The following is a 9,977-nucleotide window of genomic DNA, read 5'->3' as shown; positions in this document are numbered from 1 at the left end:
TGCCGCTGTGAAAACTCACACGTATACGGATACTCAACTAGCTACAATGCATAACAATGTCGCTTGCATAGCTGTAGTAGGCGGCACAAGTTACCTGCATATCTTCAGGCTACTGACCGCTGCTGCAGCGCAACGGCTAGCAACACCTAGCGTATAAACTATGTTTATAGTGCATGCATAATCGCATAATCGCAGAGGCAGCAGCAGAAGACGTGCATCATGTTCAGGGCAATTGTGTGGCACGTTTACATAATAAGTGACCACCACGCATTGTTTATCGGACACCGATGAGCAGAATCACCAGATCAGCGTTGTAGCAGCTAAAGCTTACCCGACTGAACCAGATGCTGAGCTGGGTCTCCGACAACACGGCGAAGTGAAGCCTGTGGGAGCTGGGCTGGATGTGAAAGGGCTCCTCTTCACTTCGCAGCGGACAGAGTAGCCTCCGGGGCCAGCCAGTTAGAAAATACATGACGGGCACAGCGGTCACTCCAACAACTCCACACTCAAAACAGCGCCGCAATGCAAAGACCAGTGGCCCTGGTTCCAAAAACAGAGTGGTTTTAATCCGCGTGGCTCATGAGCGCGTGGTCGTGTAAAAACACTTTAGCTGGGGGATATGAAGTCCAATGTTGACACTGGTCAAGCTAGCAATCCATGAATGCCTAAAAGGTCCCCAAGTTAGCCGATAGAGCTAAACAGCTAGCCAGGCTAACATTCCCTTGATGAGCTGTCCAAGGCACGGACTGTGACCGAAAACAAAAGCTCTCCGACGTCTGCGACCAAATCATGCGGTGCGGAAAAACTGCGTCCCGCCACGGACAGTTGGTCGATTAAACCTTCGCTCTCGTCGCTGTGTCAATTCTTACGATAGCTGAGCCAGCAATGTTTGTTTTTAATAACGGTAGAGCATCCAGTCCTCTCCTCTGTGTGTCTTGCCGACGCCATCTTTGCCGAGACTGTCCGACTGAAATCTGATTGGCTGCCACGGAAAAGTTTGCGTCGAACGAGATGTTGACATCTGACGTCACTTTCCCGTTCAATTATAAACAGGATGGCTCGCTGCTGACATCTGGTGGTGATAACAGCATGTTACCAGTCAAAGTTGTGTGTGTGTGTGTGTGTGTGTGTGTGTGTGTGTGTGTGTGTGTGTGTGTGTGTGTGTGTGTGTGTGTGTGTGTGTGTGTGTGTGTGTGTGTGTGTGTGTGTGTGTGTGTGTGTGTGTGTGTGTGTGTGTGTGTGTGTGTGTGTGCGTGTGTGTGTGCGCGTGTGTGTGCGCGTGTGTGTGCGTGTGTGTGTGTGTGTGTGTGTGCGTGCGTGCGTGCGTGCGTGCGTGTGTGTGTGTGTGTGTGCGTGCGTGCGTGCGTGCGTGCGTGCGTGCGTGCGTGCGTGCGTGCGTGTGGAAGAAATGTTTCTGCTTTTAAAAACTAATTAAGGTAGCAGGTACATACACTGTTTCAATGGAGAAAATGCAATGTACACCCCCCCATGCATGCCTGGATATATGTATATAGTTGTTGCATGATTAATATTGATTGTGTAACCATGTATAACAATGCAATTGTTTGCCTCTATTTCAGAGCCATCGGGACTGATTGAGTGTTGAGAGGCAAACAGAGACAATGAAAGGACACATTTATGACTCATATAATATCGTAAAAGCCATTTATATCATTAATATGATTAACATGCTTCAGCTGTAATTGAAGCCTCATTGATGACTATTCACCATAGGAATGTATGCAATTCATCTGCTGTACTTGTTGGTTTGTCAGACATGATCCACATTCCCAGGAGAAGTTTTCAGACAAGTCATCATTATCACAAGTACCAAAGAGCATCACATTCTGGAGGCAAACCAGAGATCAAGATGTATTGATGGGAGTAAGTAAGGTGGGCTGGAGAGCTCCTCTGTCCACTCTGCCGGGGTGGAGTTAGGACAGCTCCATGTTGGAAACATTTGGACTGGATTTTGTTTCATCACTACAGACTGTCCACACTTTTTCGCCTGCACAAGCTGGGAAAAACAAGATGGTTCAAGCAACAGCAGAACTCTGTAGATCAGCATTTTACACCCTGAACCATTTTTAATAATGTAACGTACCTTTGTGCTGGTTTAGTCATCCTGTTGCTGACCGCTCCTTCTTTGAGGGCCCACAACAAGAGACTATCCAGTCAGCTAAGTTGGACAGTCCTGGGGGAAGAGAGTTTCAAGGTTCAAGGTTCAAGGTTCAAGGTTCAAGGGTCTTTATTGTCATTACATGCTTTCACATGAAACGAAATTTGTCCTCAGGACCAGCAGCATAAGTCCTATAATAGAAAACTGATAACCTAAATAACTTTTGAAACAGACAGGAACTCCTCTTGTATTTCTGTTCGTTTGTAGAAGCCATACTGCCTTCTAGCCTTTTCTGCCAAGCTGTAGTGACACTGACAGGTAACATGATTCCACCCCTATCAGGTTTAAAGCGTTCCGTTTTCAGCAGCATTCTACAATACGTTTTGGATCCTTATTTCATGAAAACATTATGGTCATTATGATATTTGTTTTTTTAACACAATGGGGGGAAGTATAGCCGTCTACAGAAAAATAATTTTGCTTATTTGGTTAGGCTAACCATTTGTTTACATAATCACATTTAAAAACTTGCATATAGGCTACACAATTGTATGCAAACTTAGGCTACTACTTACCAGAGAATATCAGGCATCACGGCATAGCTTCACTTAAAGTTTTTCTTTATGGATTAGTCCAGCTGTTTCCATGCAGTCAGTCTTATGAAGTACAGTAACGATGGAAAGGTGCACTGACTGAAGCAAACCACAGGGAGACCCGCCTCCAGCTGAGACTCACCATGTCGGTCCAGGAAATATAGCCGACTATTAGGCTACTGTTACTACTGAATCGATTCTTTAAACTGTTAATTTATTTTGCCTCTTCATACTTCATACTAATTTTAATGCAACCAAGCATTACAACAATCACAGTGAGGTTTCCCTAAGCAAGGGTCCTTAACATAGGCCTATTATTTATATAAATTCAGGAGGCTAATTGATGGAAAAAAGAAATGATCAGCCACTGTGGAAGACTATGATGTTTGATATATATGTAGGTTAAATATGTGCATTAAAAATAGGCTGTATGTCTTTCATTTCAAAGTAAAGCTGAGTTTAAATGAGATCATAAATGCATTGGAGATTTGATTGTAAGTAAGGTGTTAATGCATTGGAGATTTGAGAGAGAGAGAGAGAGAGAGAGAGAGAGAGAGAGAGTCACATACAGATACAAGCCCTGGGCAAATTAATTGACAGGCTTTATCTCGTTTCACTTATGATATGGTTTGGTTTACTAATCCGTGGATTACTAATCCATGGGTACAGATTTCACAAATACGTTTTTCTTGTCAGGTGACCGGGGGCTCCGTCAAGATCCATGTGAGGTGTTCATTCTTACTCTTACAAGGTGGTTTGGTTAGTGCAGTAATAAGCCCTATATTTATCTGATCTGTAAGTTATGTATCATCTCTAACTGTGCTCTTCCATAGTTACAGAGACCTTCACTGGTAAGATCTTCAGAGGGAGTTCTTTCCAAGTGTCAGTCAATGGAAACAGCCTGTGAGTGAAAGTGTGTGTGAAGGTGTGTATGTGTGTGTTAGTATCAGGATCAGAGAATGACAGCTTTCCTCTGTTCCAGTCCAGACTCACTCTGAACCTCTGGAGCTTCTTATTCACTGGGAGAACAGTGGGTTGATCTTGTGAGGAGCGTGCTGTGTATTCAACATTATAAAATGGCTCTCTCAAATCAAGCAATCTGATTGGTTCACAGCCATTGTATAATTCCAGTAACCGAGTTCAATAACCCATGGCCATGGGTTATTGGTTGCCATGGCAACTCTCTTACTAAGAGAGTAATAATAAGGCTTACCTCAAATGACAACGTAGAAGAAAAAAAATGGCGGAGACAGCTGTCAGATCCTTGTGAATCGATCTTCGCTTAATAACTTTACTAATACTTCGCAGAAAATGATGTTTTGTACAAGAATAGATGCGGGCTAATGTCTTCTTTGCAAAAGAAAGGCTGTTAACTCCGCATTTAACCCCGCATTTAACCCCGTAACGTTAGTTGGTGTCGGGCAAGCCCTGAGAATGCAACGCTGCGCTCGAGCTGCCTGGGTTTCCAGAAAGCTCTCAGCCAAGCGCCAGGATTGGCCAATGTCGACTTCAGTCTCCAGAACGATCCAATCAAATCACCCGCACGTCTATCTTCTTGCTAGAGGTCCCGCCTTACAGTAGTGTTTCAACTGACTCTCAGAATACCATGCCAGTCGGACTTATAGTGTTATTATTATTATATTATTATACTTGGAACCCTTTTATAAAAGCAATATAGCACTCGAGCAGCGTGTGTTGTGGAATATATCCCCCTGCTCAGTTGTTATCCCACTCGGCCTGCGGCCTCGTGGGATAACAACTGATCAGGGGGATATATTCACCACAACACACTTGCTCTCGTGATATATTGCTTAATTATAGAACCTGATTCTCTATAATGGTAAATGGTCTGCATTTATATAGCGCTTTTATCCAAAGCGCTTTACAATCAGTAGGTACGTTCACCCATTCACACACCGATGGTGGCAAGCTACCACGCAGGGTGCTGGCACACCATCAGGAGCAATTTGGGGTTCAGTATCTTGCCCAAGGACACTTCGACATGCAGACTGGAGGAGCCGGGAATCGAACCACCGAACTCTTTCATCCAAAGCGATTAGTGACGACCCGCTCTACCTCCTGAGCTTTAGCCGCTCCATAATCCAGACTGTATGCGTCCCTTCCGCTGGACAGGTGCTAACACACCCAGTCGCCAATCTGCATTGTTTCCAACCTCAACATCCAGCTGTGGATCCCTGAGTTGAAGCCTTCAGAGACCAGGATCCAGCTGTAGCAGTCAAACCTCTCTGGGTTTTTTGGAAGCCGCTGTCTCTCTCCACACCTCACACTGGTCAGATCTTCAGACAGGATGAGTTCCGGATAGGCAGTGTTGGGGTCCAGAATGACGGGCATGTAGGAGACCATCTCCTTCATCTTATCCCAGACTGTGAAGCTCAGGGTGCGCCTAGGTATTTGGCCTTGTCTATCAGAGCTCCTGAAAACAGCTGTGGATCATCCAGCAGGGGGCGCTGTACTCTTTTCACTGTAGCGTAGCCTTGTAGCTGAGCAGGAATGAGACTTCTTCAGTTCTCAGCTCCTTCTCTATGGCTCTGATTGTGTCTGAAAGAGCTGATATCTCTCTGCTCAGAACCTCAATCTTCTCTTTCATCATCTGACTCTTCTCCTGCTCTTCCTCCCTCAGTGCAGCAAAGCTGGCCTCCTCTTCCTCTTCTAGAAACTGGTGAAGCTTCTTATAAACTCTGCATCGGGCCTGGACCTTAATGTGTTCTGCTGTTTGAGTACAGTTTATTTTAACTTCTTTAAAGAGCTTCAGTTTCTCCTGTAAGGGCTTCAGCAAATTCTGGAGTTCCTCCTTGTGATCCCGTGTGCAGCTTCATCGATGGGCCTGAATCTGTGGTTGGTGTGCTTTTCTGAATCTCCACAGACAACACACACTAGCTGCTGATGGTCCAGACAGAACTTCTCAGTATGCAGACTGCAGAGAAGCTCAGACTCGGCTGAAGCTCTCTGATCTCTCCAGTAAGAAAGCAACAAGTTACAAGGTGGTTTTCTCTGTGAAGATGCACTCTTACAAAATGGACACTCACACATTTTTTTCCTTCTCCACCAGCTGTGCAGACAGCCTTTACAGAAGCCGTGGCTACATGACAGGACAGGATCTTTAAAGATGTCACATCGCGGCAGACAGGACAGGAGAGACAATCGGGATGACGCCAATTTATCTCTCTGACTGAAGCAAAAACACACCAGGCAGACAGCTCAGACAGAAAGCCAGCCAGTCAGGGTGCCACACTTCTTCCTGCAGAAAAGGTTTCACTTTGAGTCCTGGTTCTTCTATTCAGTGTGAGCAGTCGAGCAGGTTGGAGTGGCAGTATTGCATTATTCCCCTCCTGTTACTGTCCTCCCATCAGTGGAAGACGTGAGTTTGGCAGGAAAGTGGATCGTATCGTCTGTTCTTCTCAGTGTGTGTGTACACTGTACACAGTATCTCTTCTCAGTGAGGAGTGGAAGAATAACAACCTCTGTTTCCTGGTTTGTCTCAGCTGAGTCAACTAAGGGGCAGAGCCTTGTCACACCAGGGATGAGTTAAGTTTCGTTCCAAAAGTATGCCCTGTCCTTTTGACACACACACACACACACAGACACACACACACACACACACACACACACACACACACACACACACACACACACACACACACACACACACACACACACACACACACACACACACACACACAAATGCACATATCTGCATGCACAACATACACTAATTCCTTCACACCAGGGGCGTATCTACGGGTGGGCCTGGGTAGGCACACGCCCACCCACTTCTTGCCCTGGCCCACCCAAAAAAATTTTTTTTTTTTAATTGGTTGTTTTCTAGAGGCAAACTTGCTGCTGCATTGCTAGCCAATGGTTTTGTTACTTTTGTAAAAACGCAGGGCACATCATCTCCAGAGTCTAATGCATGACAACTTCATGACATCTAGGAATTTTGTTCTCTCTGTGGATAAATAAACCAGAGGGTGTCTTGTTCAAACTTGAAGCAGCCTCAGTGTTGTTATTTTTTAAACTCACAGCAGTATATGGATCAGTGGTTCTAATTTCTGTATAAAGTAACAGTATACACACAAGTATAAGCATTCATGTATGCAACATTTGGCACCTATATGTAACCTTTTAAGGTTGAGATAATTGTATTATCATTATATGGTCCAAATATTTCAGTAAAGCACTTGAAACACTTGAAATATTCTTGCTTGGGTGGTATCATTCTACTTGAAATGATGGTCAAATGCATTATTTTTAGTAAAATAACACGTCAAATTTTTCGGGCAGCCGGCCTTCGGCCGGCCACCCGAGTGGGCCCGGCCTTCGGCCGGGCATCTGCACCCCTTCCTATCCAGGCCCACCCAATTTGATCCAGGCCCACCTATAATTCAATTTCTGCATACACCCCTGCTTCACACATGCGTTTAGTTCTTTATCTATTTAATTTTCCACAATTGTATGTTTGATAACTGGCACAACATATTCTTTCAGCAATATTATTGGCAGTTTGAGTTGATTAATTGATTTCAACCTTAATAAACTTTCCCCCCTTTTTCCCTTTTTTGGGGGTGGGGGTTCCTAGTTTTTTCCTTGAGCGGTTGGTCTTCTGGGAAATGTCCTCTGTGCCATATGCATTATCAAAGACTATATAGCCCATACAAGGCATGCCAGCAATTAGTAGTGATTTGAGGTAGACTTGAAATATTTAGGCAGAAACCAGACTACCAGCATCAAAATATATTGAGCTCTTTATTTATAAACGGATTTAGGTTTCCCCTTTAACTCAGGAATAAAAAGCTACAAATAAGAAATCAACTTCAAGTGATATACTATCAATGCTCACAATATTAATAATTAATTATGGACATATTTGTAGCATTGTCAGGAACGAGGCGAGAGTCAGGATCTAGTCACCGCACTTTATTCTTTATCACACACAGGTCCGGGGCTACTGTCAGCCGTAGCCCACGCCAAAACAACCCCACAACACACACCAAAACCCCTGCTAGCTTCCTCCTAGCTTCTCCGCTCTTCCCACACACAACCTTCCCTCTCAGGTTCCACGCACCAACTTCCCGAGCTGTTCCCCTCTCTCACAGCTCCCCTCCCCCCAGCCAATCACAGGTGAATCCCTCTCTCACCCCACCCACTGGCTACATGTCGCCTTCACAGACCCCCCCGTAACTCCCCATGCACAGAACAGTACAACACACAACAGCAGCACACAAACCCAACCCGTTACACTTCCCCCGCACATCAAAGCTTCTGGCCCACCAGAAGCACACTAGTCCCTCTCCCCCCCCAGTGGGGTCACTCCTCCGCCAGGTGACTCTCCTCAGCCCGGCCCCCCTGTGTCCCACAGTCATCACACGCACTGCAGTAGCTCCGCACATCCTCCTTGTGTTTGCCCCAGTAGTGTCCCCCCCGAACACGGCGGAGCGTCTCCTCATGCCCGCGATGCCCGAGACAGCCGAGGCCCTTGTGCGCCCACCGCAGTACCAGCCCTCGGAGGGAGCTGGGTACAACCGTCTGGAACCCTCTTTTCCCCCCCCTCCCCAAAACTCCATCTTCACTCAGACGCAGCTTCGCAAACATATCCCACAGTCCTTTCGTGGCACCGGAAAACGTGTGAATCTCCTCCACAGGGGGCCGGCGTCCGGCCACCACCCACGTGTACACCGGACCGATATCCGCGTCCTCCGCCTGCCTGCGTTTCCACTCCTCCGCTTCGACCGACCAGATGGCCATGTCGTCCTCGCCCGCCAGGTCCACATCTGAACACTCCCCCTCTTTCTCCGCCTCTCGCCCACGCTCGTCCTCCTGTCCCCCTCCCCCAGGGGGCGGCGTGTTCAGGACAGCAGGGAGAACACAAACGGCCGCGACCACCACCTCGGCTTCCCGTACAGCAACCGTGGGGGGCGTAGCGCAGCTCGGCTGTGCTGGTCCCTCCAGCGTTAGTAGCGACACTTGCTCACCTGGAAATATGAGCCTCGCTCTCCCGATCCTCACAACGTTCTCTTCCCCCCGGCTTTCCACATTCTCCCCAACCCGTGTCTCTTCCCTGACCTCCACTGTCTCAGTGCAGTCTCTGGCCAAATGTCCAGGCCTCTTACACGACCAGCAGAGTCTCACCTGCCAGCCGCCTGCACGTCTCTCCTCTCCCGCCGTCTTCTGCTCCCCGACAGCCTCCGGACACCCCCTGGCGAGATGCCCGAAGGCTCCGCACGACCAGCAGACACCTGGCCGTCCCCAGTATCGTTGCTCCGCGTACCCCGTCTGTCCCCCGGAACCGCTGCGGCACCACCTCGCCACGTGGCCCGGTTCTCCACAGGTCCAACACGCTCTTTGCGGCTCCTCCGTCCGCTTCTCTCCGCGCTGCGCGACTTCCCATAGTAGCTCCATAAGCCCCTCTGCCCAGGCAGGCGTAGCCTCCAACAGCCGTCTGACCTCCTGCATCAAGCGGGCCTCCACGCCGGCAAGTACCGCGCTGAGCTCTTGCTTCAGGCGGCCCTCCATGCCAGCAAGCACCGAGCCAAACTCCGGGGTCGGTAGCTCCTTTTCCCCCCCGTCCACCGACAGGTGTTCTTCATTGTGCACCATTCCACGTGGTCCTTGTAGCAGCTAGCACACAAACAGCTAACTGCTAACGCCAGGTCGCGCTCGAGCCTTCCAGTCGTTAGTTTTTCTTCTGACGCCAGTGTAGCATTGTCAGGAACGAGGCGAGAGTCAGGATCTAGTCACCGCACTTTATTCTTTATCACACACAGGTCCGGGGCTACTGTCAGCCGTAGCCCACGCCAAAACAACCCCACAACACACACCAAAACCCCTGCTAGCTTCCTCCTAGCTTCTCCGCTCTTCCCACACACAACCTTCCCTCTCAGGTTCCACGCACCAACTTCCCGAGCTGTTCCCCTCTCTCACAGCTCCCCTCCCCCCAGCCAATCACAGGTGAATCCCTCTCTCACCCCACCCACTGGCTACATGTCGCCTTCACAGACCCCCCCGTAACTCCCCATGCACAGAACAGTACAACACACAACAGCAGCACACAAACCCAACCCGTTACATATTGATAGGATGAATTTATTATAATAAGAAAATATCTTGTCTTAATGGAAACAAATATCTGCCTAACTTATGAGCAGAGTAAATGGTTATGAGACCATCTGTCACAGATTGAGTTGGCCTTGAGCGATGTTTCTCGCATCTGCTTGTAGGGTCTTGTCGTCACTTCACTGTTGGGGGAG

General features: G+C 48.0%; 1 pseudogene across 1 annotated transcript; it reads right to left on the bottom strand.

Annotated features, from left to right (window-relative positions):
- Positions 1-4,848: 4,848 nt before the first annotated feature.
- LOC310795364 (E3 ubiquitin-protein ligase TRIM35-like) lies at positions 4,849-5,763 on the bottom strand (annotated as a pseudogene). Its single transcript has one exon. The product of its transcript is annotated as an E3 ubiquitin-protein ligase TRIM35-like (transcript).
- Between the last annotated feature and the right edge of the window lie 4,214 nt (positions 5,764-9,977).

This window comes from Poromitra crassiceps (genome assembly GCF_964638095.1).
Source record: "Poromitra crassiceps genome assembly, chromosome: 21".
Classification (NCBI taxonomy): Eukaryota; Metazoa; Chordata; class Actinopteri; order Beryciformes; family Melamphaidae; genus Poromitra; species Poromitra crassiceps.
This window is presented reverse-complemented; position numbering and strand designations above follow the sequence as displayed.